Source organism: Crocodylus porosus, unplaced genomic scaffold, assembly GCF_001723895.1.
Source record: "Crocodylus porosus isolate Cpor-Errol unplaced genomic scaffold, CroPor_comp1, whole genome shotgun sequence".
In the NCBI taxonomy this organism is placed as follows: domain Eukaryota; kingdom Metazoa; phylum Chordata; order Crocodylia; family Crocodylidae; genus Crocodylus; species Crocodylus porosus.
The window spans coordinates 20,616,651-20,643,485 of record NW_017728909.1 but is presented as its reverse complement, the minus strand read 5'-3'; the positions used below and the strand labels follow the sequence as shown (position 1 = coordinate 20,643,485).

The 26,835-nt window shown below is 61.6% G+C and overlaps 1 protein-coding gene across 1 annotated transcript in view; it reads left to right on the top strand.

Annotated features, from left to right (window-relative positions):
* The first annotated feature begins 6 nt into the window (after window positions 1-6).
* Window positions 7-26,835, top strand: part of ARID3C (AT-rich interaction domain 3C) — a 41,598-nt gene continuing 14,769 nt past the window's right edge. The window contains exon 1 of the mRNA XM_019531874.1: window positions 7-61. The gene's annotated coding sequence lies outside the window, so the exon portion shown is untranslated. The remainder of the gene's footprint in view (window positions 62-26,835) is intronic.

Genomic DNA, 26,835 nt, shown 5'->3' with positions numbered 1-26,835 from the left:
CGCCCCCGGGCCGCCGCCGCCGCCGCCCCACGAGTGGACCTACGAGGAGCAGTTCAAGCAGGTAGGCGCCGCGGCCCCGCGCCGCACGGCTCTCGGCCGGGCACTGCTCTCCTCCCCCTCCCCGGCTCCCCGGGACACCGCACATGCATGCCCGCTGGCGCACGCACGCCCCGTGCCGGGCGGGAGCGGGCGCACGCACGCACTGCTGCACACAGCCGCACACCTCACACGCCCGCAGGTGCGCGCTCTCTCGCGTGCTGTCACATGCATGCTGTCACACGTTGTCACCCGCGCTGGTCCACAGCACGGCTGCACACTCGCATGCAGTCACGCACACCGTCTCTTACGCACGCACTGTCACACACAGATACACACATCGTCCCATGCAGTCACACACACGGTGGCACACAGGGTCACATGCGCGCTCCCTCCCGCACACAGGCATTCACGTGGCGCACACGCACAAGCACACTCCCACACATAGACACAGTCACACTCCCTCGTGCAAACAAACCCACGCTCACACACGCACTGTCACGCTCACTTGTACGCACGCACACCCTGTCACACTCTCTCGCGCACACCCTGCTCCACACCGGGGAAGACGGGAGCTGGAGCTGTGCCGATGGAAGGGGGGCAGGACCAGAGCCGGACGGCGCAGGGGCCGGCTGCGGACACCCACGAGGGGTGCGGGCCTGGCTGCCCGTGCTCTGCTCTTCCTATGCGCACCCGACCAGCCCAGCTGGGAACGGGCAGGAGTGCGGCTGGAAGCGCCCCAGCAGGGCAGCTGCGTGGCGCCGAGGGCGCAGGGCCTCTTGCTCTGCTGCTCCGAGGAGGCGGCAGCTGCGGGGGTCTGCGCCGAGCCTGTCTCGGGGGCCGTGTTTGCAGCCGGTGCCCGCTGCCTGCTTGCGTACAGCTGGCTGCCGGGCAGTGCCGGGAGACCGCGGCAAGGTTGCGTGGCTTGGCACACTCCCACCCAGGACGGCATGGAGATCCTGGCTGTGCTCCCCGGCAAATACCCGAGAGGTAGAGGCGGCCCCGTGTGCTCGGCCCCCCGGCCCGGTGTGTCAGGGCTCAGCCCCCTCCCCGGAGCCTTTGCCTCTGCATTGCGCAGCGCCGTGGCTGTCCCCGGCTCTGCGCGCACAGCGCTCATGTGTCACCGATGCTCCCGGCTTCCCGTCCAGCCGGCCCCGGGCATCGTGCGGGGAAGGGCCTTGCAGTGGCTCTGTGGGGTGTCGCGCCCAGCATGCATCCTGTGAAGGAGAAGGGGCTGCGGGGCGGGGGGGGCTGTGTGAAGGCAGCGGCAGGCTCTCCTGCTTGTGAACATCCACGCAGCAAGTGTCAGAGTCCCGGGGGCTGAACCTCCTTGGATCTCTCTCCTTGCTTGCCTCTGCAAAAACCGTGGTTTCTAGTGGGGGCTGTGCTCCATGACCCCCTGAACCTGTTGTCCCCGGGGGCGGTGGGCCGGGGCAGGTCCCTAAGGGCGCGTGCAAACAGAGCTGCATACGGCACCGTCGACCCCTCTGCTCGCAGCTTGCGCAACGGTCGGTGGCTCCTAGCGTGGCCACTGGCCCGACTGGAAATCGCTGCCCTCCGCACACAGGGCCGTCATGCATCAGGTATGCGCACAGGCAGCTCGCGGGGGCCGGCCCGAGCCCCAGGCCCTCCGTGCGCTCGCTCGCTCGCTCGGCCTTTGGTCTATTTCTGGAGCCGGGCATGTGTTTCCAGCGAGCGGCCGGAGGAATCGATGGGGTGGGCGTGCTGCATAGATCGAATAGCGCGGCCCGCAGCGGCTCCCCCGGACGGGTTACGTTACAGCCCGGGGCACAGGAAAAGGCAGACGGTCCGGTTCCCAGGGGTCAGCAGGCGAGGGGGAGAAGGGCTCCCGGCAGGGCAGCGCGGAGAGAGAAGGCATTCGAAGCATTTGCATCAGGCTGGGCCCAGGCAAACGGGCGGCCACGGAGCTCACGGGTGCCGGAGAAACCCAGTCGGAGGGGTGGGCGTGAACGGAGAGCTCTGCAAAGCCTGGCCTAGCTCAGAGCAGTCGTCCCGCTTCCAGCCTTGCGAGGCTCTCCCCCGCGACCGGGCTGGCAGGCCTGGGAGGGCTTGTCCAGCCGGCCTGGCCAGCGCTCTTGGTCAAACCGGAATGGGAGCTCCGGGGCGCCGGGCACGGCCTCCCGGCAGTGCTTCCGGATGCTCCCTGAAGGCTGCAGCGCAGCGTTGCCTCCTCCCCTGCCAGTGGGATGCATAGGTCGTCCTCCTTGCTCTGTGCCTCAGTTCCCCCCCCAGCTTCGCTGGAAGCAGGTGCAGTTCCCTTATGGGTATGTCTGGTCTTGCCCCCTGGGGCGCCCCGGCTCAGGAAAGGGACCAGCGCCAGGCAGGGGTGAGGAAACACCTGCTGCTGCTGTGGGGAGCTCGGGTCTGGCCACAGGCATCTCCAGGTGTCTCCGTGTCATTTGGAGGACCACTGCGTCCGGAGGGAGGGAGAGTTGGGGGATGCTCTGCTTCATCCGCTCTAGCTGGGGTCATAGCGCCCGGGCCGTGGGCCAGCACAGTGTAGGCACAGGGCCAGAATGGGCCATGCATGCAGCAGGTGAGGTGCCCCCTGCATGTGCACACATGCATGCACGCGTGCACACGCTCTGCGGCTCTTGTGACATCCCTGCGGGGAAGCGGGACCTGGGGAACACACAGGCAGTGTCCCCTGCACACAGCCCCTGACCGTTGGGAGGATTTCTCTGCAAGTTCACAGGCGTGTGCATGCACGTGCACACAGACACACTCAGCTTGCACAGAACAGCGCTCTCGTGCCTGAACCCAGCAGTTCGTTTGCATCTGCAGGCTGCGATGGGGGCAGAGGTGAGTCCTCACCTCTCCCTGCCTTTCTCCTGTGCCCAGCCCCCTGCCTTGCAGCCAGCCCTGGATGCACGTGCTAACAACGCTCTGCCCTCGCCCGTCGGCTCCCGTCCAAAGGTCTCGGCACTCACAGAAAGCCTCATGACCCCAGCTACCGCTTATGTCTTCCTGCCAATGCTGCTGCTGGGACCAAACCCTGAGGGTCCTGGCTAGAGGATCTTGCCCCTGTGCTCAGGCTGAGACCAACACTGCATTTGGGGTCAAGAAGAGATTTTCCCCCTGGTCAGACGGGTCCGGACTGTGGAGTTTTGCATTCCTCTGCAGTGGGGGCTCGGCCTCTTCCTGGGGCCTCTGGGGTGTATATGACCCCCCTTTGCAGCAGCAGGACGTGGCACCGCGGTCCCCTGCTTTCCCTGTGGCAGGACTGGGTGTGATGCTTGGTGCTGTGTTGGGGTCGACGGTCGTTTTACTAAGAGTCTGGACGTTGGATGTATCTGGGCTGCTTTGGACAGGGCTTGGACTAGATGGGACCTTGGCAGGTCCCTTCCAGCCCCACTTCTCTAGGATCCTATGGTTCCTGGGGTGGTGGACCTAGGCAGGACTAGGGAAGGAGAAGTGGGCACTGCCCACTTCAACTTGGCCTCGCACTGGCACAACGGACTATCGGGCCAGTGTGGAATCAGAGGCCGCAGAAGCGCCTCTCCGCATTATTGCTCACATGCGCTACGGGGAAGCCTGCATCCTGCCTCTGCGGCGCTTGCAGTGCCGACAGCCAGAGAGCACGTGCAGCTGCAAACAGATGTGCACCAGCCGTGGCGGTCTCTGGGGCTGAACCTGGAGACAAGCAAACAAGGTGCCAGATGCAGGAGGGGTGGAGCTGGGCGTCCCAAACTGCTGCCGTCTGCTCTTGGCACTGTTCAGCTGCCATGAAGCGCCCACCTGGAAGGCGTGACGGGGTCTTGAGAACATGCAAGACCTGGCCATGTGCGCACACGGCTGGACTCTGGCCCGTACAACGCAGCGAGCACCACTGGAGGACTCACGGTGTTTAAAGGGATGCCCCCACCTCCTGCGCACCACCCAGATTCTTGGCCGTGGTACAGCCTGAGGTGTTAGTGATGCAAGTGGGGAAGTGCATGGGGTGATGTTCTTGCTGCTTATCCCAGCATCAGCATGGATGTGATGCTGAGAAGCCAGTTCTACCCCCTGGTCCACATATTAACCCCCGCAAGTGAAGAGGGAGTGACAGTGGTGCAAGGTTTTCATAGATTTCATAGACATCAGGGCTGGAAGGGACCTCGGGAGATAGAGTCCAGCCCTCTGCCCAAAGGGCAGGAAGTCAGCTGGGGTCACAGGATCCCAGCAAGATAAGCATCCAATTTACTCTTGAAGGTGTTCAATGTAGGTGCTTGAACCACCTCCGCTGGCAGACTGCTCCAGACCTTGGGGGCTCGGACAGGAAAGAAATTCTTCCTTATGTCCAGCCTGAAACGGTCTTGCAGGAGTTTGTGACCGTTCGACCTCGTCATCCCTTGGGGCGCTCTGGTGAGCAGACGTTCCCCCAGATCCTGGTGAGTATAGGAGGGGGGCATTCCTCCTAACATGTCATGGATTTTGTTGGCCCTGGGTCCCATCCTGTGTTTCTGTCCTTTATGCCTCCAGTAATGAGGCGGCTATTCCCCTGCCCGCTGGTGCCGTCGCTGGCGGCACAGTCTGGTGATAAGCACACTGCACAGTAAAAAGGCCTCTCTCTCCGTCCAGGCACAGCTGGAAACACGTCATGCTTTTTGCCGCCTTAAAGGATCTCAAAGCTGTTTGTAAATGAGTAAGCTGGGACCAGAAGTTTAGACCTGTCCATCCATCCATCCATTCCTAAGCAGCTCCTATACCTGTTGTCTCAGCACTTATTTATTTGATTTTTATGCTGCCGTTCGAGCAAAGGCTCAAAGAGGCTTCCCATGAGAGACAAAATAACATCTAAAAGCAAGCAAACTATTAAGATATAAAACATCTTCACAGCAAGGGCTGCCAGAATCTACTACAGGCTTCCAAGGGGGGGGGTGCTGTCCCCTGCCCTGGGGGTCTTCAAGAGGAGACTGGACAAGCACGTGGCTGGGGTCGTCTGCCCAGGGGGTCGGACTCGATGACCTACTGAGGTCCCTTCGGACCCTAATATCTGTGAAAAACAAAAACTCCCCAAAACCGGCCCTGTTATAGGTTATCTTGAACGTATTTGTCATCAGTACGGGGTGGTGAGAGCATAAGAGCTGCCGTGTACCGGGTCAGGCCATGGGTCCCTCTTGCCCACTCTCCCGTGTCACGTGCCCGCAGAGAGCGGATGCTGGAAGGGGGAGTGAGCTGGGTCTGTCTCGTTCGCAGCCTCCAGCATTTAGGGTCTAGGAAGTTCAGATGCAGAGGCACCAAGGTCTGGAGCAGAAGAATGACTTGCCCAGGGTCTTGCTGTAACTCGGGGATAAAGTGACGGCTTACACCCATTACACCACCCCAGTGGAAAGACCGATCCTTCAGGCTCCATGCTCCCCGAGCTCTCCCGCCCTGTGCTGGCGGTGGGGAGCACGTGGCGTCTGCTTCAAGGGGTCCGGCTTCTTCGGCCGTGCCCGAAGCTCGGGGCCGGGGCAGTGGAGCTGGGACAGCTGCAGCGGGTGGCTGGGGGCAGGGGTGGGGGCTCGGGAACACCTGGCGCGGTGCCCTGTAATTTGTGTCTGGGAGGTGCTTGCTTTCAACAGCGCTTTGTAATCGCGTGCTTCTGTTCGCAGGCTGGGGGGGCACAGCCCCCGCCCCACACACCTGACCACGGCCCCCCCGCTGTGTGGCATGTCCAGACCCAGCCCAGAGCTGGCTGGGAGAGGGGGGCTTTGGGGTCAGGTGGCAGCTGGCTCTTTGGGAGGGTGTGTGGTCTGTATATCCCCCCCAACAGCAGCAAAACCCAGCAGGGACCTGTGGGAGGGGTGCTTGTGCCCCAGCTACTGAATGGCATCTCCAGCACCCGGCCATGAGCTGGCCCCTTGCACACGCATGCACCCATGCTCGTGCCCCCCCACCCCAGCCTCTCTCCTGGAAGCTGGGGAACTGTGCAGCTCCTGGACCGGGCACGGTGTTTGCCCCTGCCCAGGAGGGAGGCTGTGCCAGGGGTTGGATGTGCCTGGGAGCAGACCCAGGGGCACAGCCCGTTCCTAAGGGCACTTGAGTGAGTCCTTTAGATCAGCCAGGTTTGAGTACAGATTCCCCCACAGAGCTCCTGTCTAGCTGGAGACTCACTGCAGCTCCCAGGGTGGCGCCCCGACGGGCGGGCTGCAGTCCCTGTACCAACGTGGCTGCAGCTGCATTGGGTCAGGTGCCCTGTATCCATGCTCGGAGGCTTCCCCAGGGCTCACAGATACCTTGAAAATCAACAGCAACGTTCCAGCCAGCCCCTGGGCCGGTTCTTCTGAAACTCTTGGAAGCCAGTCCTCCCAAGCACCTTCAGTAGTTACCACCTAACAGCCCCGTTAGCTCCTTTTGGGACAGAAAGGACATCATGTCATCTGGTTTTTCCCTCCCAACAGAGCAGGAATGTTTGCCCAGCCTCTCAGCTTTGCCTGCCTTGCTGGTGACCGTTCCTTCGTGCCATCAGTCATATCCCGGGGGGTGCTAATATCCCCAAACCCAGCTCCCCTCCCCCCTGCTGCCCTTGGCTCGGCTGCCCACCCAGTCCCCTTGTGTGCTTTTGCTTCCCTTATCAAGTCTGCGTCTCCTGGGCTCTGACTTCTGCCCTGGCTATCGCCTGCCCGTGCGCTCCGCTGCTTCTAGACGCTCTCCCTTCCCCGCTGAGCCGACGCTGTCCCTCACCAGCCTTCCCACAGGGCCTTAATAAAGCCGAGAGGTGCGGGGGTCAGGGCAGAAGCTGGCGCGGGGAATGTGAGGAGCCTGGGTGGGGCTGACCCCTGGTGCCCCGTCCCCCCCGTCCAGGCCTGCGTCTTTAATCCAGGTGCATCGGCCAACAAGCTCGGGCCTCCTGGTGCTTAATTAAAGGGTCTCTGGTTGCATTCCAGCCGGGAGGCCTGGCGGGGGGGTCAGGGCATCTTCCCCTGCCAGATTTCTCAGCCGCTGCTGGCAGGCCCTAATAGGGGAGCATCTCCCCCCCACCCCCCACACCTGCTGTGGGGGGCTGGCCGGGAGCAGAGGTCAGGGGCCGAGAGTGGACGGTCACTCCGGACACGAATCCCCTGCCCGGCCGGGGGTGGGGGGGCTCCGTCCTATGTCTCTGCGGGCATACCTGTGCGTGGACGGGCGTGCATCCATGTGTGGCAGGGCGGGACACAGGAATTAGACCCTGCACTGGGCCAGCTCCAGATCGGAGTAGGGCCAGCTGGCTCTGGAGAAGGGGAGGGTGTCTGGGGGCCTCTGGCCTGCAGATGCCCCCCATGTTACCGCCCGGACGCAGCGGGAGGGCACGGACACACGAAACCGCCGCGGTGTCCGACTGCTCCATCTCTGGGCAAGCAGCAGCTGCACCCTGCTAACGTCCCCCCCGGCCCATCTGGGGGGGAATCCGTGTGGTTTAACCCCCTTCCCCTGGGATAGAGGGGGACATATGAGGGGGAGGCTGGGCTGGCAGGGATGGAGCGCCCAGGGTTTCGGTGGGGTGGGAGATCTCCCCACCGTCCGTGGAGACCTCCCACCCCATCGGCAGGCTGGCAGCGTGGTCCTCGCCGCAGAGGAAGATGCCAGGCTGAGAGGCCGGACGATGGAGCTGGCCCACGGCAAGGCACGGTGCCCACACCACTCCCTGCTGAGGCGAGAGGCCAGCCCTGTCCACAGCCCCGAGCTCCCCCGTGGGCGCTGCAGGGCTGGGCGTGTTACGGGGGTCCTAGCCCTTGCTGAGGCTACCCCCGCTGCATGCGTCCCCCACTTTGTGCCCCGGCGGGGGGAGCCTGGACAGTCAGTGCAGCCCAGGGCATGGCTGGTGGGGGCAGGGGTGGCACCGAGGGCTGCAAGGGAAGCTTTGAGGGGAGGCAGCAGCCCCATCGGCCCCCTCCCCGGCTCTGCTGGGCTGGGCACAGAAGCACCCCGGTCCCGGGGGGATGAATCTACCCCCGCCACTACCACATGCCAGCCCCGGCCTTCCCAGCTGCTGTCTGTAATTGGATGTCACCGGAGTCTCCTGGTCCTGCTCCCTCGGGGTGGGTCGGGGCTAATCCAGTAATTGGTTTAATAACGAAAGGCAAATCCCCGTGCAGAATCCGCCGGCTGGGCTGGGAAAGCCGGGGGCTGGAGGCGGGCGAAACCCTGGGCAGCAGGCCGGAGCATCGCTGCCATCGCAGCCACCGTCGCGTTGCCCCTTTCTGGCTGTGTGTGTGTCCTGCACACCTGAGTGCATTTGCGTGCAAGGGTCTCCACCAGTGTCTGGGGATTGTTGTGCCCCACACTTGTGTGCATGTGTGGCTGCACCCGTGGCTGGGTGTTGTTGTATTCTGCACATGTATATTTGTGCCTATACCTGTGTGTGCTGGTGTGTGCTGTATATGTGTGTGCGTGTGTCTACACCTGTGACTGTGTGTTGGTGTGTTCTGCACATGTGTGTATATGTGCCTATTCTTGTGTGCACTGGTGTGTCCTGTATACATGTGTGTGTGTGTCCACACCTGTGACTGTGTGCTGGTGTTCTATGCACATGTGTGTATACATGTCTCTGCCTGTGACTGTGTGCTGGTGTGTCCTGCATATGTGTGGGCATGTGTCTACACGCGTGACTGTGTTGGTGTGTCCTGTACAAGTCTGCACATATCTACACCCTTGACTGAGTGTTAGGGTGTCCTGCATATGTGAGTGCATGCTTCTCTGCCCATAACTGTGTGTTGGTGTGTCCTGCACGTGTGTGCACTTGTGTCAATGCCAGTAAATGTGTGCAGGAATGTTCTGCACATGTATGTGCTTGTCTCTACACCTGAGAGTGCATTGATGTTTCTTGAACATGTATGTGCATGTATGTGTCTACACCCAAAACTGTGTGGTGGTGTGCCCCGCACAAGTGTGTGTGTGTGTGTGTGTGTGTGTGTCTACACCTGTGACTGTGTGTTGGTGTGTTGTGCACATGTGTGTACATGTATCTACCCCCATGACTGCATTGGGGTACCCTGCACACGTGTGCATTTGTACTTGTGTGTCCTGCCCTCTCGCACTGCTGTGCCCAGCACAACCTCCGCGTGAGCGCGTGCCGTCCCTGCTGCATCCCCTCTCTGCCCGGCTGGCCCGCGGAGCCCTGTCGCACCTCGGGGCATCTTCCCTGGAGCTCCCTCGGGTCCCAGATGCGGGGAGATGAGTCTGGGGAAGGACCCCGTAAGACGGCAGGGAGCCCTGGCACTTCCACCTGGGGCTGTGACTGGTGTGTCCTGCACATGCGTGTGCATTTGTGCATGCCTGCCCTGCCCTCCCATGCTGCCCTGCCCCGGGCGACCGATGATGGCCGATTGTCTGCGGCGTATTCTGGCATGCCCGCAGCCCTGCGAAGGTTGGCAGGCGGGTCGCTGGTCCACTGCCTGCCCGGGCATGAAGGGGTGGGAACACATGCCCACGGGGACCCAGGGCAAGACCAGGCCCCTACAGACAGCCCTGGGGCCCAGTCCCCTGCCCCCCAACAGCCATATACAACCCCTCCCACCAGTCTCCAGGTGTCCTCCACCCTGTGTGGGGACCAGCGCCCACCCCTTCTGCTGCAGGGATGCAGAGCAAGGGGTGGGGGGCACTGCGGGGGAGGGGCTGCTCTTGGCCCAGCCCGCAGCTCACCCAGGGGTCTCAGCCCCAGAGGCGTTTGCACCCGGGGCTCCCAATACCGTGCTCCCTTCATGCCACCGCGTGCTCCAAGCCGAGCCCCCAGCAGGAGCCCCCCAGCTCCCTGGAGTCCCCCGGCGTTGGGCGCGAGGCTGCCCTTCAAGCCCAGCCCTGCTCTCTCCAGCCACAACCCAGGCTCGGGGCTGGGTCTCCCCCCTTAGTCCCCAGGGTCTTTCTCCAGGGCTAAGCTGGGGGGACCTGGGCAGAGAGTGGGCAGGCCCCCCGCCCCCACCTGGCAGCTGCAGGCAGTAGGTGCCTGGGAGCAGGGCAGGGGTCCCGCACTGTTTGCTGAACAGAAGGGGCAGGGGCAAGCCCGGGGAACGCCCCGCTCGTAGGGGGGGAGGGAGGGAGCCCAGCTAGGGGCCTTGTGGCCTATGGACTCTGCAAATACTCAGGTAGCAGCAAGAAGGGGGAGTTAACCACTTCCCTGCTGCATCGGACAGGGGGTGCAGGGCCCGGCAGGGGAGAGCTCCAGCTGGAGCCGTGCAGGGTCCCGGGGGCTCCCTTCGAGGCCCCCAGCTCCAGCCCGCAGAGCCGGCTCAAGCCCCACGTGCCTTTTGCACGGGAGATGAGGCTCCGCTCCAAGGCTACACTTCCACCCCGCTCCCAACTGTTCTCCGTTCCCCCCCAGAGGCAGCTGCATTTCCTGGGGAGCTCGGGCGGGAGGCCATGTGGTGGGGATGCGGGATTAGATGCTGCTTCAAAGGCGACAGAGCACTGCTGCTTCGGCCCACTGCCCTAGAGACCCCTGCCTCCCACACCTCGGGGGCTTCAATGGATGCCCCCCCTCTGGCTGTGCTTCTTGGCAGCCGTCTCTCCACTGCCGGTCCCTGGTCCTGGGTCCCTGGGGGCTTCCAGCCGGTTGCCATGGCAGGAGCACAAGAGAAGGATGCTCTTGCAAAGGGGGGGTCTCCAGGGCTGCGATGGGGGAAGGGATGGCTCTGGTCTGGCCTTATCTGCTGCCCCCCACCCCAGGGGGAACACAGGAGACCCCCCAGCTGGGCAGAGAGGGGCCTGGAGCACCCACGGGGACCCCCGTAGGACAGACCCCCGTCTCCCCAGCCTCCCCCCGTTGCTTCCCCACTTCGATCCATCCAGGGCTGACGCTGAGGACCTGGCTGTGAGCCCTACTCCCACCCCATGAGCTGCGATGTGACGGGGGGCGGTTTGCTGGGGGGAGCAAGAGGCAGCTCTGCCCTCATCCCAGCAGCATGCAGCCTGGGCCAGGCCGGGAGGGGAAACTGAGGCACGGGCTGCGATGTGGCAGAGCCAGGAGGCCAAGCTGGGGGCTTGCTAGCCCCATCCGCAGGGGAGCTCCCAGGTCTGACTCCCCCGCGGGACGTGGCCCTGCTGTCTGGGAGCCTGATCCGGCTCAGGCAACTATGGGGGAGCGGGGAAGAAAGGTCACGGGGCTCCTGGGCCGAGCAGGCTGAAGCTGTCTGGCCCGTGTCGTGCCTGTGCACAGGCTGTGATTAATGGCCACGGGCCATCGTCCGTGTCCGACAGGGCTGCTCTCCCAGCCTGGGCGCCGCGACTCAGTGGATGAGGCAGATGGCTGGGCACAGAGCCGGGGGGTCGCTCAGGGCAGTGCCGGATGCCTGGCAGCCGGTTCCTGACCTCTGACCCCCAGACCCGTGGGGTGCTGCGTGGCTTCCTTCTTGGCAGAGTCAGTCCTGCGCACACGCCAGACAAGCATGCACACGCGTGTGCGCTCTGTGGGCATGCAGGCCCCCAGCCTGGCTGCAGCTGCACACATGAGTCAGGGCCGAGCACAGGACTTGCGTGGCTACAAGGGGACACACAGAAGTGGGCACATGCACACGCTTCAGCCCCGGCCCCAGTGCCCGCGGTAGCTTGCTGGCCTGCACATCGCTGGCGGTGAAAGGTCCTGACCCCGTCCCTCCCCACCATCGAGTGACACGTGGGGTCACAGCCTGGGTCAGGGGCTGGTGGACACGGCACAATGGCCCGAGCCGACAGTGGCACGTGCCCAGTGCCCTCCCCCATCTCCCTCCAGCCGCGCTGCAAGGGATAAGCCCGCAGGCCTGCGGCACCTTAGAGTAGCAAAGACTCCGGTGTAATCGCCCTGGCGTTGGCACTGGTGTTGGCGTTGGCACTGGCCCGCTGCAGGGGCCAAAGCGCCAGTCTGGCAGGCAGGACTCTTGGCTTCCGAGGTCCCTTCCTCTCCCCTCCCCCAGCCTGCTAAGCGCCTGGATGGGAGACTTGGGGGTGACGTGGGTCCCCCTTTGAGGGATTCCCTGTTGTTCCCCAGGCTATGGATGCACCCAGCCCTGGGCTATCCCTAAAGGCCCCAATCCTGGAGCAGGGGCAGAGCCCACACCTCAGTGTCCCCACTGCCCCAATAGCTGTTGGCAGCTGCCGTGCTGCACCCCAGAACCAAGCACCTCGCGGCGCTGCTCCCTGCCTGCCCCGGGCCTCTTGCCAGGGCAGGGCTGGGCACGCGCCAGGTTGCTGTCGGGGCTGCCCAAGCTGGGCCCACGCCCTGTGCATCTTGGCTCGCAGCCAGGGGGCGTATGGGGGGTGCACACGTGTGGGAATGCGTGCGTACATGTACACGTGCATTGTTTAGGTATGTGCATGTGTGCAGATTAAATGTGTGCACGCGTGTGTAAGTACCTGTGTGTACACTTGCGCTCATCTGTATGCATGTGGTTGTGTGCCTGAATGTGTATGTGCGTGTGTATGCACATTATGCGTGCTTGTGTTCGTGCGTATGCACGTCCCTGTGTGCACATTATATACGTGCATGTGCATATGGGTTTGTGCATGCACTTGCGTATGTGTAGCTGTGTGCACGTTCTGTGCACAGGTGTATTTGTGTGGTTGTGTGGGTGTATGCACATTATGTACCTGTGTGTGGGTGTGTGCATGCATGTTATGTACGTGTGTATATGGTTGAATACATACATGTGTGTGCGTACACGCACATTCCATGCATGGGTGTGTGCTTGCACATCTGTACGTGTTTGTGTGTGCATTTTGTACATGTGTGGTTGCAAGCATGTGTGTGCAGGTTATAGGCACACGTATGCACATGTGAGTGCATGTCATGCACACACGTGTGTGCTGCCTCAGTGCAGCAGTATAGCGCCTGCTCCCCAGCTGCGCCAGGGCCTGCCCTGCCCAACCGGCCCCTGCCCCTGCCCCTCCAGGGGTGAGTGGCCTGTCAGGCTGGGCCGGCAGGCAGGGGTCGCAGAGGTTAACCTGAACAAATCCCCTCATTGACTTCCTGTCGGCTCCAGCCATGAACTAATCATGGCTGGGCAGGGGGGAGGAGTGGGCTACGTTCCCCAGCCCCCGGCCTGGGGGCCTGGGCCCAAGGCAAGGAGCTGCCTGGAGGCAGGGCGGGGCCAGCCATGGACCCCCTTGCAGCCGCCCATGCTGCGGTGCACCCCCTGACTCCTGGGCAGGCCTGGCTCTGGGCAGGGAAGAGACCCAGCGGGCCTGAGTGGCCGCTGATGCCCCGTTGCAAGCACCTGACCTGAGCACCCAGCGTGATAAGGGGTCAGATCCTGCCTGCAGCATCAGAACTGGGTCCTACCTGGCTGTGGTGCCCCTGCCAGCCCTGCCTTCAGTGCGGCCAGCGGGTCCCAGCACCCGGGTCCCAGCACCCAGGTCCCAGCACCCAAACCTGTGGCTGCCATGGGCTGAGGCACTTGTGTGTGGGCAGAGGAAGGGCCTGGATTGGGGGCAGGGGTGTGCGTATGCATGTGGGAGTTGGGGTGTCAGTGTGTGCTCATGCATGTGGAGGAGGTATATGTGTGTGTGTCTGTATATGCATGTATGGATGTGCCTGCAGAGGTGTATATGTGTGTATGCGTACATGCATGGATGCATGTCCACGGGGGGGTGCAGGCATGTATATAGGTGTGTATGCAGGCATGTCTGTATGTATGTGTGTGTGCAGGCATGGATGTGTGTACATGAAGGGGGGTGCTGATAGGTGTACATATGTATGTCTTTGTGTATATGCATAGGTGTATGCAAGTGCGTATGTCTGTGTGTGCATGCATGTATGTATGTTCATGAGGGTGTATGTGTGTGTATGTTTGTGCATGTTTGCAGGTAGGTGTGTGTGTGTATGTGCATGGGTCTGTGTGTGCATGTAAGGATGTGTCCATATAGGCATGTGTGTATGCATGTGCATGTTGGTGTCTGTGTGTCTGCACATGCATGAGTGCGTGTGTGTACATGTGCATACATGCAGTGTGTGTGCAGCATCTCCTCCCTGCCTGGTGAGAACACTGTCCCCTGCCTGCTCTGTCCCCAGCTGCAGCCCGGCCTCCTGCATTCTCTGCCACTGTCTCCTCCCCAGGCCTTGGTCATGCCCCTTTTCTGCCTTCTACCTTTTTCCCCATTTGTAGGACATGGACAGGGATAGGGATCTATCCTGCCCTTTACATGGCTCTGAGACCAGCTGACAACTCGTGCTCCAGGGCAGCTTCCCTGGCTCCCATGCGGCTACTGCTTTCCCTTCTGTCCACGCTGCTGGGCCTGCTGCCCCCCCGGCGGCCAGGCCCCCACGGTCTGTTGGCTTTGCACAGCAGCCCCATGGGGGACTTAGAGGCTTTGGAGCTCTGTGCCCAGCCAGCACATCCCCTCCCCTGCCCAGCAGCCGGGCGACACCTTCAGATGAGGTGGGGCAGCCTGCACCCCTTCAGATGGTCCTGGCTTTGGGCAGGGGCAAGAAGAGGGGCAGAGCAGGGCAGGGGAGGGAACCTGGACAGGACATGTCTAAGAGGAGGCTGGGCAGCCACTGGGCTGGGATAATCTAGGCATAGCGATGCCTGTGCTCTGCTATGGGGGTTTCCCAGGCTTCTGTGTGTTGCTGGTGCCCCTGCCCCCACTTTCTGTGCCACGTGCCAAGGGGGTTTTGCCTCCCCCAGAGGCGCTGGTGCTGCTGCAGCCCGGGCTCCTCGCGGTCCTGGCTGGAGGGTCTTGCCCCTCTGCTCAGGGTCAGACCAATGCTAAATTGGGGTCAAAAGGGAATTTCCTCCCCGCTCAGACTGGTCTGGACTGGGAGGAGTTTGCCTCCCTCTGCAGCGGGGGCACGGCCCTGCCTGGGGTCTCGGGAGTGTCTGTGAACCCCCTTTGCAGCAGCAGGACGTTGGCGGCCGTGGCCCCCTGCTTTCCCTGGGGCAGGGTCGGAAGTGGTACCTGGGGCTGTGTCAGGGGGACTGTTGTGCTTGGAGGCTGGACAATGGGTTTGTCTGGGTGGGTTTGCACAGGGCTGATCCTCCCTCGGGCTGAGGGTCATAGAGTCATAGATTCATAAAAGTGGGGTCAGAAGGGACCCCCGGAGCTCCCTTCCAGCTCTGCTTCTCTATGACTCTGCAAAGGGGCCGTCCGAACACTCAGAGGTCAGCTCCGGCTCCGCTACTGCTTCCCTGTGCAGCCCCAGGCACATCCCTTCACCTCCCGGTGCCTGTGACGTGGGGACACGGAGGATCCTGCATGCCCAGGCTGCGTCGGGGGCAAAGCGGACCCCGCATGCCCCAGCTCCAGAAAGCTGTGAAGGCTGGGGGCTTCCCTACTGCGGCTCCTCGGGGCGGGAGCTCAGCCCCTCCTGGATCCCAAGGCCGGCACCCGGAGCAAACACGTGCTCACCTTTCCCCGGGCCGGGTTAATGTGTGCAAGCGCAAGCCCACGTGGGCACCCACGCCGGGGAAGAACCACCCGCCCCGGTTAACCATTAACCACGGGGGAAAGGGGCTATTTGGCCAAAGCGGGGAGGTCGCAGCTGGGTTGCAGGCCCCATGGGCCACCAGGGACAGGGAAAACCCACAGCTGGGGCTGGTGGTGTGTGGGGGGCCCTGGCACCGGAGGACCCCGCAGCCCAGCTCTGCGCCAAGAGGCAGTGGCACGGGGCATGGGGGGCCCCCAGTGAAGGCGGCGCTGGGGCATGGGGTGCTGCTGGTGCTGGGGAGAGCTGGAAGAGAACAGAAGGGGAACAGGGGCGGCGGGGTGCCGTCCCCACTTCCAGGCTGGCAGGACGCCGTGTCCTTCCCAGGCTGGCGACAGCTCCAGCCTTAATGAGCAGCAGCCCCTTAACCATTAACTTATTAACGGCGCGATCGGGCCCCATTAAGAGCTGGGACATGGTGGGGAGGGGGCACAGCACCGGCTCCAAGGTCATGGGGGCTGTGTGGAAGGACAGGCCGTGGGGGTGAGCTGAGACCTGCCAGCTCACTTCCCCTGCCAGGGGAGAAGGAAGGAAGGGGAAGGGTCCTCTTTGCTCTATCCCAGCCACAGGGGCTGAAGGGGGCTCGCACCGCTCAGCAGCTGCATGGCAGCAGGGGCAGGAGCGCGCCGTCGAGGTCAGGGCCCTGGCGTGCTTGGTGCTGTATGTGCAGTTTGTGCTCTGATAAGCAGGCAAACCCGGGGGGGGGGGCCCAGAGTGGAGGGGCCCCAATGCCCGGGCACTCAGCTGCGTGCTCGGACCCCGCAGACCCCAGGGGAGGCACAGTGGGACCGGGAGAGTCTCCCACGTCATGCAGAGATGCAGTGGCGGAGCTCAGGGCTCTGTGGCTTTGCAGAGCGCCCAGGCACTGCTGCCCAGGAGAGCAGGGCACAAAGCAAGGTGTGAGCAGCACCCAGCGTTCGCACAGACCAGGGAGGAGGGAGCCCCGTACAGCTCCGAGCAATGGGACTTGAGGCCCCGCGGCCTGTGGGAGGGCATCCTGGGGTCCCCCCAGGCTCAGGCTCTGCTCAGCGCTCCCCCGTGGGGAGGGGTGGATCTTGTACTGCAGCAGCGTGGCCACTGTTACCCTGCCGAGGTCCAGGCCGAGGATGCCTCTGCTGTTTGTACAGCACTGAGCACCTTGGAGACATGAGTCAGCATGGAGAGGCAAAAGAACTTGGCCAGGGCCACCCAGGCAGGCGGTAGCAGAGCCCCAACCCCCAGCCTGCCTCCTCGGCAGCGCTTTGCAAGCCCCAGAAACTCCTGGGCATGTGCCTGGCTATGCTGTGGGTGCTCTGCCTTGGCCCCTGTGCCAGCCCCCAGCTGCCCAGGGAGTGGGGAGAGACCCCTATCCATATCCCCTCCGCCCTCTGAGCTCAGCTCCTCAAAGTGGGTCCCTGTGCCCAATATTACCCAGGCTGGGGTGCAAGGGGAGCTGCTGGCTCATAGCTGCAGGGGGAGGCTGCATCCCTTCCTGGCTCCCTGCCCAACTGTCGCAGCCGGGCACAGGTCTGTGTTGGGCAGGGCTTAGAGGATGGTGAGCCACCTTTGCACACGGGGCTGGACTGATGGTGCAACGTGGCCAGCCACCCCCAGGACTGAGGGCAGCCTGCAGCAGGCTGTACAGCTGTCAGCCACGAGTGAGTGTGTGCATGCATGTGTGTACACACATGCATGTATGCTTGTATGTATGAGTGTATATCTCTGTATGTGTGCTTGCATGTATATGTACATGCACGTGTCTTTGTGTGCACATCTGTGTTCGTGTCTCTGGGTGTCTGCATGTGTGCATACATGGCTGTGTGTATGCATGTGCGCATATGTGTATGCATGTGTGTGTGTGCATGCATGGAGGTGTGAATGAATGTGTGTGCACATGTGTATGCATGCATGTGCATGTGTGTGTGCATGCATGTATGCAGGTATGCATGGGTGTCTCTGTGTGTGCATGTACACGTGTGTGTGCATGTGTGTGCATGGACACGAATGTGTGTCATGGCTGCGGGTGATGATCACACTCCCGCTTGGCTGCAGCCGGTTAGAGGCGCTGGCAGGTTCTCCTGTCACCCATCATTAGAAAGTGCGTGCGTGGCGGGGGGGGAGGAATAAAGAGCCGAGCAGTTTTGTCCCATGCTTTTAATAACAGTGCATTCGACCCAGTGACCTCTGACCTCGCTGGATAAGCCCCCATTATCCCCAGCGCTTAAGTAATAAACACATCTCCATGGCAACGGGCTGGGGGGTGGGGGGGCTCTTTGGCCATAGCCCTGAAGTCTGCGGGCTGGCAGATGGGCTCGGGGGTCCCTGCTGGGAGCCACTGCAGGGGGGCAGGTAGGTGCATGGCCCTGCCCCGGGACCCGGGTGCCAGTGCCACCAGCACCGAGTCGGACTAGGGGACCAGGCGGGGGCCGGGGGGACCTGCACTAGGTGGGGGGCAGCCTGCGGGGGTGCAATGGCTTGCGGAGGCTAATGAAGAGGCTGCCTGTCTGCGTCCCAGCGTGGGTCGTTAGCAGGGGCAGGGGGAGCTGCGGGTGGGGTATCGATCCTGGGCCTTGACAGTTTAATACTGGTGTTTATAGAGGAATATCGCTCCATCGATGGCGTTAAATGAGTTACTAATTATATCAATACGCCCACGATTAAAAAGGGCCCGCTCAGAGGTCACCGCCTGCCGCCACCGCTGCCGCCGCAGGGGGCTTGCACAACTGCCTAGGGGCTGGGCATGTGTATGCATGCTCACGCGTGTTTGTACGCCTGCCATGTACATGCACATGTGTGTTCATGTAGTAATACGTGAACCCACATGTGCATGGGCATGTAGTCCATGCCTGTGTGTGTTTGCACACTAAGAACATGCACACATATATTTGTACACTTGCTGTGTACATGCATACATGTGTTTATATAATAGTATATGCACCCATGTGTTGGTGGGCATGTAGTCTGTGCCCATTTGTGTTTCCACACTATGTACATGCACACATGTATTTGTACACCTGCCATATACACAAACACACGTTTGTGTGATAATATGTGCACCCACATGTCTGTGTGCAAGTAGCCCATGCCCTCGCCTGTTTGCACACTAGATACATGCTGTACATGCACACACATGTGTGTATGTAGTCCATGCCTGTATCTGTTTGCACACGATGTACATGCACATATGTGTTTGTGTGCCTGTGTGCGCACACATGTGTTTGTGTGCCTGTGTGTGCACATGCATGAACACATTCGTGCCTGCCCTTCTGGGTATTGTGCCCATCGTCACATGCCAGCTGCTCCTGCACACTGAAGAATAGACCCCGGGCTGGCTCTGGCTGGGTTTGGCCCCTTGCTCATGGAGAAGAGCTGGGGTCAGGAAGGGTTTTCCCCCAGAACCAAAGACCTGGGCTTCGGTCATCAGAGTCGGGGCCAGTCGAGCATAGAGACTCTCGGAAGAACAGGTCGGGGCTGGGCAGCGGCACGGAGAAACACCCTCATCCTGGGCACAGCCCAGCTCAGCCACGTGCTGGCACCCCAGGCCCTGTCTGTGCCACGGCTACCTTGGCCAGGACCAGCCATGAAGCAGGTGCTTCGGGGTCTGGGGCGTCTGGATCTGTGTCCCAGTCTCGTTGCCCAAAAGCTGGGGAAGGTCCACGGCCGGCGCTGGGGGGGAGCGGAGGAGCAGAGGGAGCTGGGCCCTAGGTGCTAGCTGGGGGCAGGCTGCAGGGCTCCAGGTGGGAGATAGCCAGGGAGAGGTGCATAGCTTATCCCCCGCACCCGCCTCTCCCCTGGCCGTGCCCCTCTCTGCGCAGCCACGCCGGGGACAGCCATGCGCTCCCGGCGCCGTCCGTGGCCTCGTGCTCGTTTCTGCCCGGGAACCTTGACCTGAGCCTTGGGGGCAGGTTTTGCAAGCGCTGGCGGCTTGGCCGGCTTCCAGCTCCAGGGTCCTGTCCTTCCTCCTTTGTGCCCCCAGCCAGACACGGGCTCCGTCGTCACCTCTTTCCCGGCGCCGGTGAAGCGCGCCACGGAAGAGCTGCCGTGCTCTGCCCAGAGGAGGCTGCACGTTGCTGGGAGGTGGAGGGGGCCCCGTCCGTAGCTCCTTGAGGCTTGACGTGACTGGGCACACGGGATCTTCCCTCCAGCCCGCCCCGACTTGGGCCTGACTCCCATCGGCAGTTTGGTCCCTCTGGGCTGGGGTAGCCAAGAGAGGGGGGCGCGTGCTGGGAACCTGCCTGGTCCCAGCACCCAGCACCCACCTGTTCACCAGCACGCGCACGCACACCATCCATTTACCAGCACACACCAGCGTGCACATATCCACGGGCACAAGCACTCACACCCATTCACTAGCACACACACATACATTCACCAGCGCACACACTCACCCACACTGGCCTGTTCACCAGCACACACACACATTCATGCTCACCTATTCACCAGTACACACACACGGCCCCTCACCCGTTCACCAGCACACACATACACTCACCCCCTCACTCTCACTGGCACACTCACTAGTGCACTTCCCAGCACACACTCCCCCACCCCCAGCAGTCTCTGGTTCACTAGCCCACACGCACACAGCTGTGTGCATACAAGCACTCAGTCACGCATTTGTCAGTACACTTGCACATACCTTCTTACCCATATCTGTTTGCTGATCCACTCACCAGCATGTTCACCAGCACACACACTCCCCGGCTGACTAACACTCATGTGCACACATTTGCATACACTTGCACACACACACACTCACCCATTCTCTAACAAAAGCTCCCAGCAAACAACTCCCAGTGCCATACCCTGGTCTGCCAGCCCGCGCACATGGTGAGCACTAGCACACACAGACACCAACACACACCCACATGCATGCATTCATCAGCTTGCAGCAGCAGCAAGGCCACACAGCATTGCTGCTGCCAGCACACGTGTGCACCAACACACGCCCATGCACATGCATGTGCCCAGTGTGCCCCCATGTTCCATTTGCTGACAGGCTCCTTTGTACTTTCTGCTGCCTGGGGTGGAACAAGCTTAGCTTGTGTGCTTGTGTGCAGTCCTGGCCACATCTCAAAAGGGATGTAGTCGAATTAGAAGAAGTGCAGAGAATGGCAAACAGCATGGTCGGGGGCCTGGAGCAGTTGCCAGACCAGGAGAGACTAAAACAACCCAGGACTGTTTGGAGAGGAGAAGGCCAAAGGGGGATAGGACAGAGGTCTATAAAACCATGAAGGTTGTGGACCAAGTGACCAGGGAACTGTTGTTCACCAGTTCTCAGGATACCCACTGACACGAGTAGGTGAGGGGTTTAAGACTAACAGGAGATAAGGACCGTTTTACTCAACGCGTCGTTAACTCGTGGAATTCATCGCCGCAGGAGGGGGTGAAGGCAGAGAGCGAGAGCCTGGACACATTCATGGACCTGGATCTATTGATGGCTATTGAACAGAACAGGTGGAGATGTTTCCTCTGGCATCTCTGAGCCCATAATGGTGGACACTGGTGGGATGGTACTGAATAGGGGTTAGAGAAGCCCGCTTCGATGCTCTCCCTCTACAGCATCCACCCCTGCCACAGGATGGGGGCGAGATGGACCAGCCTGGCACTGCTGGTGTCCTTGTGTTCCTGTACCTGAGCCAGGCTGGGGGCGTCTGAGTCACCTTCACGGGGCGAACAGGATACGCTGGTGTTGCTCCAGCCCCAACCACAGCCAGGCAGGGAGTCCCCCAGACAGGCAGCAGGGCAGGGGCCTGGAACGGCACCGAGACAGGTTTATGGGGAACCAGCAGAGCGTTGTGGGCTGGCGGCGGGGCCGGGAGGAAGGAAACGCAATCCTTGCGGGGGCCGTGTCCGGACGCCCTGTGCTCCGGGGCCCGGAAAGTGTTTCCCCATGAGCGCGTGGCTGGTTCCCAGCTTGGCCTCGCTGCTGGAGCAGGGGGGTCTCCCTCCCTCTCGCCGGAGACACTGATCACAGCACGAGCTGGGCCAAGGGAGCAGGAGCTCCTGCTGCGGGGTCTGGCTTCTGCCCAGAGACCAGCCTCGGGCACGGGAAGGGACGTGGCCTCTTGTGTCCCTGGGGGTCCAGCTAGCTGTCAGCCCAGGCGTCTGTTGCCTGGAGGCCTCTTCCCACCTCCGTGCCTGTTAGCGACATTGCCGCCGAGGCAGCTGGTAGCCCAGCTGCTATTATTCGGTGTGCATGGGGTGGCAGGCCCCTGCCCCTCTCGCGCCAGGTGCTGTACAAACCCGGCTCTCTCTGCGCGTGCGTCGAGCTCCCGTGTCCAAGTCAGCGCTCAGAGCTTCGGGAGGTGTTATTTGCTCCCAAAGCACCTGCAGATGTGTCCTGATCCTGTCCTCTCCAGCTCCGGTGGAGCTTCCCAGTGCAGGACATGGCATGACCCAGCCATCGGCCTGGAGCCAGCCTGGCCCGTGCACCAGCCTAACTGGAGATGGAGTTGATGAACCCCCATGTTGACACTGAACCAGGCAGGCATGCATCCAGCACCGTGGGTCCGTGTCCCGGGGCAAGACAGGCTGAGGGACAGGGTTGGCAATCTTCAGCTGTCTTGGCCTGGGGCTGGCTCTGGGGTTAGCTCTGCTCATATACCCCATCCCGGCGTATGACACGAGGGGTTGCAGGGCTCTGCTCCACGCTGGCTAGGGTGCTGCTGAGCCCCCTGGGTGCCAGGCTCACCCAGCCTCTCTGCCGTTGCCTCCGGGCTCCCCTCCCGCTGCTGCGGGGCTCAGGGAAACCTGGATCCTTGCCCGCCCGGCGCCCTGGGCTCTGTGCATCCTCTGCCCCCCCATGCTGCTGGTGCAGGTGAGTTATGTCCGGGGGGGAACCTGCCATGGCGTGCGCTAGGGTAATTGGCTTTTAAACGACTCTGTTTTGTCGGGGCCAGGGTGCGGCGCCGGCTCCTTTGTGCACGGCCCAGCCATCCATCCCTGCTTGCCCACTTTTGTTTCTTTTCAATGGTTCTTCATCCTCCGCCGGCCGCCTCTATCAGCCCTTCGATCCGCGCTCATTTTTCCTGCCAGGGCTCTGACTTTTATGGCCAGGGCATTGATCCAGCGCTTTGGTCCTCTCTGTCCCCCCACCCTCCCGGCATCCTGTGCTCTGGTGCAGGCATCGGTCCAGGGTTTGGGGTCACGCTGAGGCCCGTGGCCTTGGTGTCCTGCCAGCAACGTGCTGGGTCTCCTGGTGGGCCGTCCAGACAGCCAGCAGGGTCTCCCTGCTGCTGGACTGGGGGCAAGTCCAAAGCAGCTCCCGGGTGCGGCACATCTGGGTCCGTTCTGACGTGGTCTGATGCCCTTTGCTGACACGCCGCGGGCGTCCCTCTTCCTCTGGCACTGAGAGGGGGAAGGGCGAGGCTTGGGACACCTGCCCAACATGCACACGCAACGCTGCCGAGGCACGTGTGTCCCGCCACCCACCCAGCCATGCACCGGCCACCACAGGCACCACCGCCAATGCCACCACATGCTAGGACACGCATGTTCCACCGTCAGCCCCCACACATTCATTGTCACACACACATCACCACCAGTGCACATGTTCACTATTGCACACATGTACCCCTAGCAACACACATTCACTATTGCATGCGTATACCACTGCCAATACACACATCATACATGTTCACTGTCACACGTACCACCACCAACATTCACTATCACACTATCACTGCCAATACACATATTTACTGTCATATGTCCCACTGCCAACGCATGCTCACTCTAACACACAGATGACTGCTAACACACATTCCCCTTCACATGCATGTACCACTGCCAACACCCACAAACACTATCACACATACCACTACCACCACCAACACACATTCATCCTCACATGCGTATACCACCACCAACACATGACATCTATTCACTGTGACACCTATCCCTGCCAACACACGCATCCACTGTCACATTCACGTACCACCACCAATGCACACATTCACTGTCACATGTATCACGGCCAACACATGTTTACTGTCACACATGTACCACTGCCAACACACATGTTCACCATCACACACACACCACAGCCAACATGGGTGACAACTCCTGCTCCTCCAGCGCCCTCCTCAGCAGTGCCTGAGTCCTGGCAGGACGCACCTGAGCTCCCAGCACACCTGCACCATGTGTCTGGGCTCTCGCTGCCTGCAGAGGGGAGGCTGGAGGCTGCAAGGCCCTCCACTGAAATCAGTGGCACTGCCCTAGGGAGGAATTTGGTCCAAGAGACGGCGTGTCATACCCAGGGATTGTGAAGCACTCCCGTGGCTGCCGCTGGACTCTGTCCACTAGGCAGTGAAACAAACAGGCATTACACACACATGCACGTGTACCCATCAGCATGCACATGCAACCACCGGTGTGCCTGGGCTTCCAGAGCAACTGGCAGGCAGTGGCGCATGCACCACTGACACACTGACCCAGACTCCCTTTTCTGATCCATGTGCAAGGGGGATTTGAAGCCTCCCCCAGAGGCGCTGGGTGCTGCAGCCCAGGCTGGGGATGGGGCTGGGCTGTGCCAATGCTCCTGCCGGGACCAACCCTGAGGGTCCTGGCTGGAGGGACTTGCCCCTCTGCTCAGCGTCAGACCAGTGCTAAATTGGGGTCAAGAGGGATTTCCTCCCTGCTCAGACTGGTCTGGACTGGGGGGGTTTGCCTTCTGCAGCAGGGGCACGGCCTCTGCCTGGGGTCTCTGGAGCGTCTATGAACCCCCTTTGCAGCAGCAGGACGTTGGTTGCCGCAGTCCCCCTGCTTTCCCTGGGACAGGGTCGGGGGTGATGCCTGGAGCTGTGTCAGGGTTGCTGGGAGTTTTGCTCGGAGGTCAGACAGTGGGTTTGTCCAGGCTGGTTCGCACAGGGCTTGGACTAGCTGTGATCTCCAGCAGTCCCTTCCAGCCCCATGTCTCTATGACTATATGATATATATGCACACAGCCTCAGAGATCTGCTCACACCCACAGACTAGTGTACACATGCCCCCCCACACACATTTGCCAGCTTGCACACACTCTCATGATTCGCAAATGGTATCACAGCTCCACTGGCTCCACTGGCACACACCTGCCACAGATCCCCTGGGATGCATGTATGCATGCCTACACTCACAGGCTTATATCCACATGTGGCTGGTACACCCAGTGCTCACAGACATGCTAGCACACATGGACACATATGTGCTCATGCACGTACAGCTCACAGATGCACTAACAAGCCTATGTGGTGCACCATGCACGCTTACCCCAGTGCCTCACTACAAAGCTGCCCAGCAGCAAGCGTGGCCTGGTCCTGCTGAGGCTGAGGGGAAGGGGTTGGCAAACCTGTGGCCCACGCCCACTGGCGTGACTGAGCCAGCTGTGCTGAGCCCTGCAGAGGCACCTGCACTGTTGTCCTTACACCCGCGTCCCCTCTGTGCCCCCGGCCCATCCATCAGCTGCGTCTCCCATCCATCACTCCTCGGCGACATGGGACAAACTGTGCTTATCGTATCATCGATAGGTCCTGGGTCAAGCATCCCTTTCCACCGCAGCCTCCCGCTAGACAGCAGCCAGGAGCCTCCTCTCCTCTAGGATGCAGGGAGGCTCCACCGCCCTGTCATATGCAGGCATGGGGCACTGCAGAGAAGGGAAACGCACCCAGGCAGCAGCTTCCCCAGAGCCCATTCATGAGCACATCCACTGCATGCAGCCTGGAGCAGAGATGTCTTAGTCTGGACCTTGCAGGGACCGCCCGGGACACGGTGGCTGGCGCGGTTTCTGTGCTGCCTGGTATCAGTGCCAGGCCAGCAGGGAGTCTCGGTGCTGGCCACAGCAGAGCCTCTGGTCCAGCACGGTGCACCCCCTGGGCTCCAGCCTCTTCTGGGGTGGAAGCCCCATCCCTGGCATGTTTCTAGCCGGACCCTGGCAAAGAGACTGCAGAGGTTGGCACTGCCATGCTGCGCTCCCCCCGAGATCATCAGCTCCCTGAAAAGCAAGTGCAGGCCTGGTCAGTGCTTGGAGGGGAGATCTCAGCAGCCCTGGCATTAACCCCTTCATCCCCTGCCTGCACTCAGGGTCGGTGCCATCCCAGTCTGCCAGGTCCAAGGCTCCTGCTACCTGTTGGGGGTGGGGGGGCCACTCTCTCTGCCTGGGGCACAGTCCCCTTCCACCTCCCTCCCTTCCCCCACTAGCCAATTCAAATATTTGTCCCTAGGACAGCTCTAAAGTCCGGGGTTTGCACACAGGTGGTGTCCTTCTGGGCACCTGTGGGGATCCCGGCAGTGGGGGGGGTTGGTGGTGGAAGGGTGCACGTGGGGATCCAGAGCAATGAAGGGTGTAGGTGGCCGAGGGATACCCGGTGGTCCTGGTGCTCCCAGGCACCAGCACCCCTGGTTCTGGGTCTTCCTGCCATGCCAGCCGCCCGCACAGGTGTGCAGTGGCCAGCGTGGCTCATGTCTTGAAATGATGAAGCAGCTCTGTGCTGCAGCAGGATGGTTGGGGGTGCAAGGAAGGGACCCCTTAGGAAAGCGCTCAGCGCCTTGATGGCAGAGGTGCCGTTCACCCTGTCCGGAGAGGTTTGGGAGGAAGGACCCTGACCCTAACCCTAACCCTAACCCAGCCCGGCAGTGGGGGCATTTGTTCCTTCATTACTCAGAGGGCTCCAGGCTGGACACTGCTCTGGTCCCTCCTGCTGGTGCTGGGGTACTTTTCCAAGCACTGCGTGTGCCCAGAGACCCCTTTGCCCTGCTCCCCTGGAATGCAGCCACCTCTGGGGAGGAACGAGGCAGCTCCACAGCTCCTCCAACAGCTCAGTGCATGGACAGCAAACTCATCCCCTGCCTTTGCAGATGCCGTCCCAGCACAGGGCTACCCTGATCTGGAGATTCCCACAGCTTCCCATGGGAAGACCCGTGCTCTCTGCCAGCCGGGCCCATCACCCAGCTCCTGGCCAGACCCTTTCTCAGCCCTGTTGGGGGATTCCCTGTGTGTGTACCCAGGGCAGCCTTCCCTGCCAGACGGTGACAGCAGCCTGGCTGGCACCGGGCCTTAGCAGAGGGCTCTGACCCCGCTGAGCAAACAGCCCGGCCGCCGGGAGCCCCACGCGGAGGCAGCATCGGCTGGGCTGGGGCGTTGGGGTGGCTGACGGGCGGGCACGGAGCTCGGCGAGCTCGCTCCGTGGGGTTGGGCTTGTCCTTTGCCCTCTGGGGGTATCACTTGTGTCCCTGTGATGTGGAGGCTGCCCCAGAGCATGCAGGTGGCCAGGCACAACAGTCGTGCCCCCACGTTGCAGTTGTCACAGCCCCATATTGCGATATCACCGCCCACGTCGCAATAGCCACATGCCATAGCAGGCACATGGCATGATTGGTGCAGCCCATTATCGTGACAGCAGCCCCCATGTCACAGCAGTGGCAACGAGCATGATAGATGCATGTTGTAATGGGTGCATGGCTGATTGGTCATGATACCAGTGCCA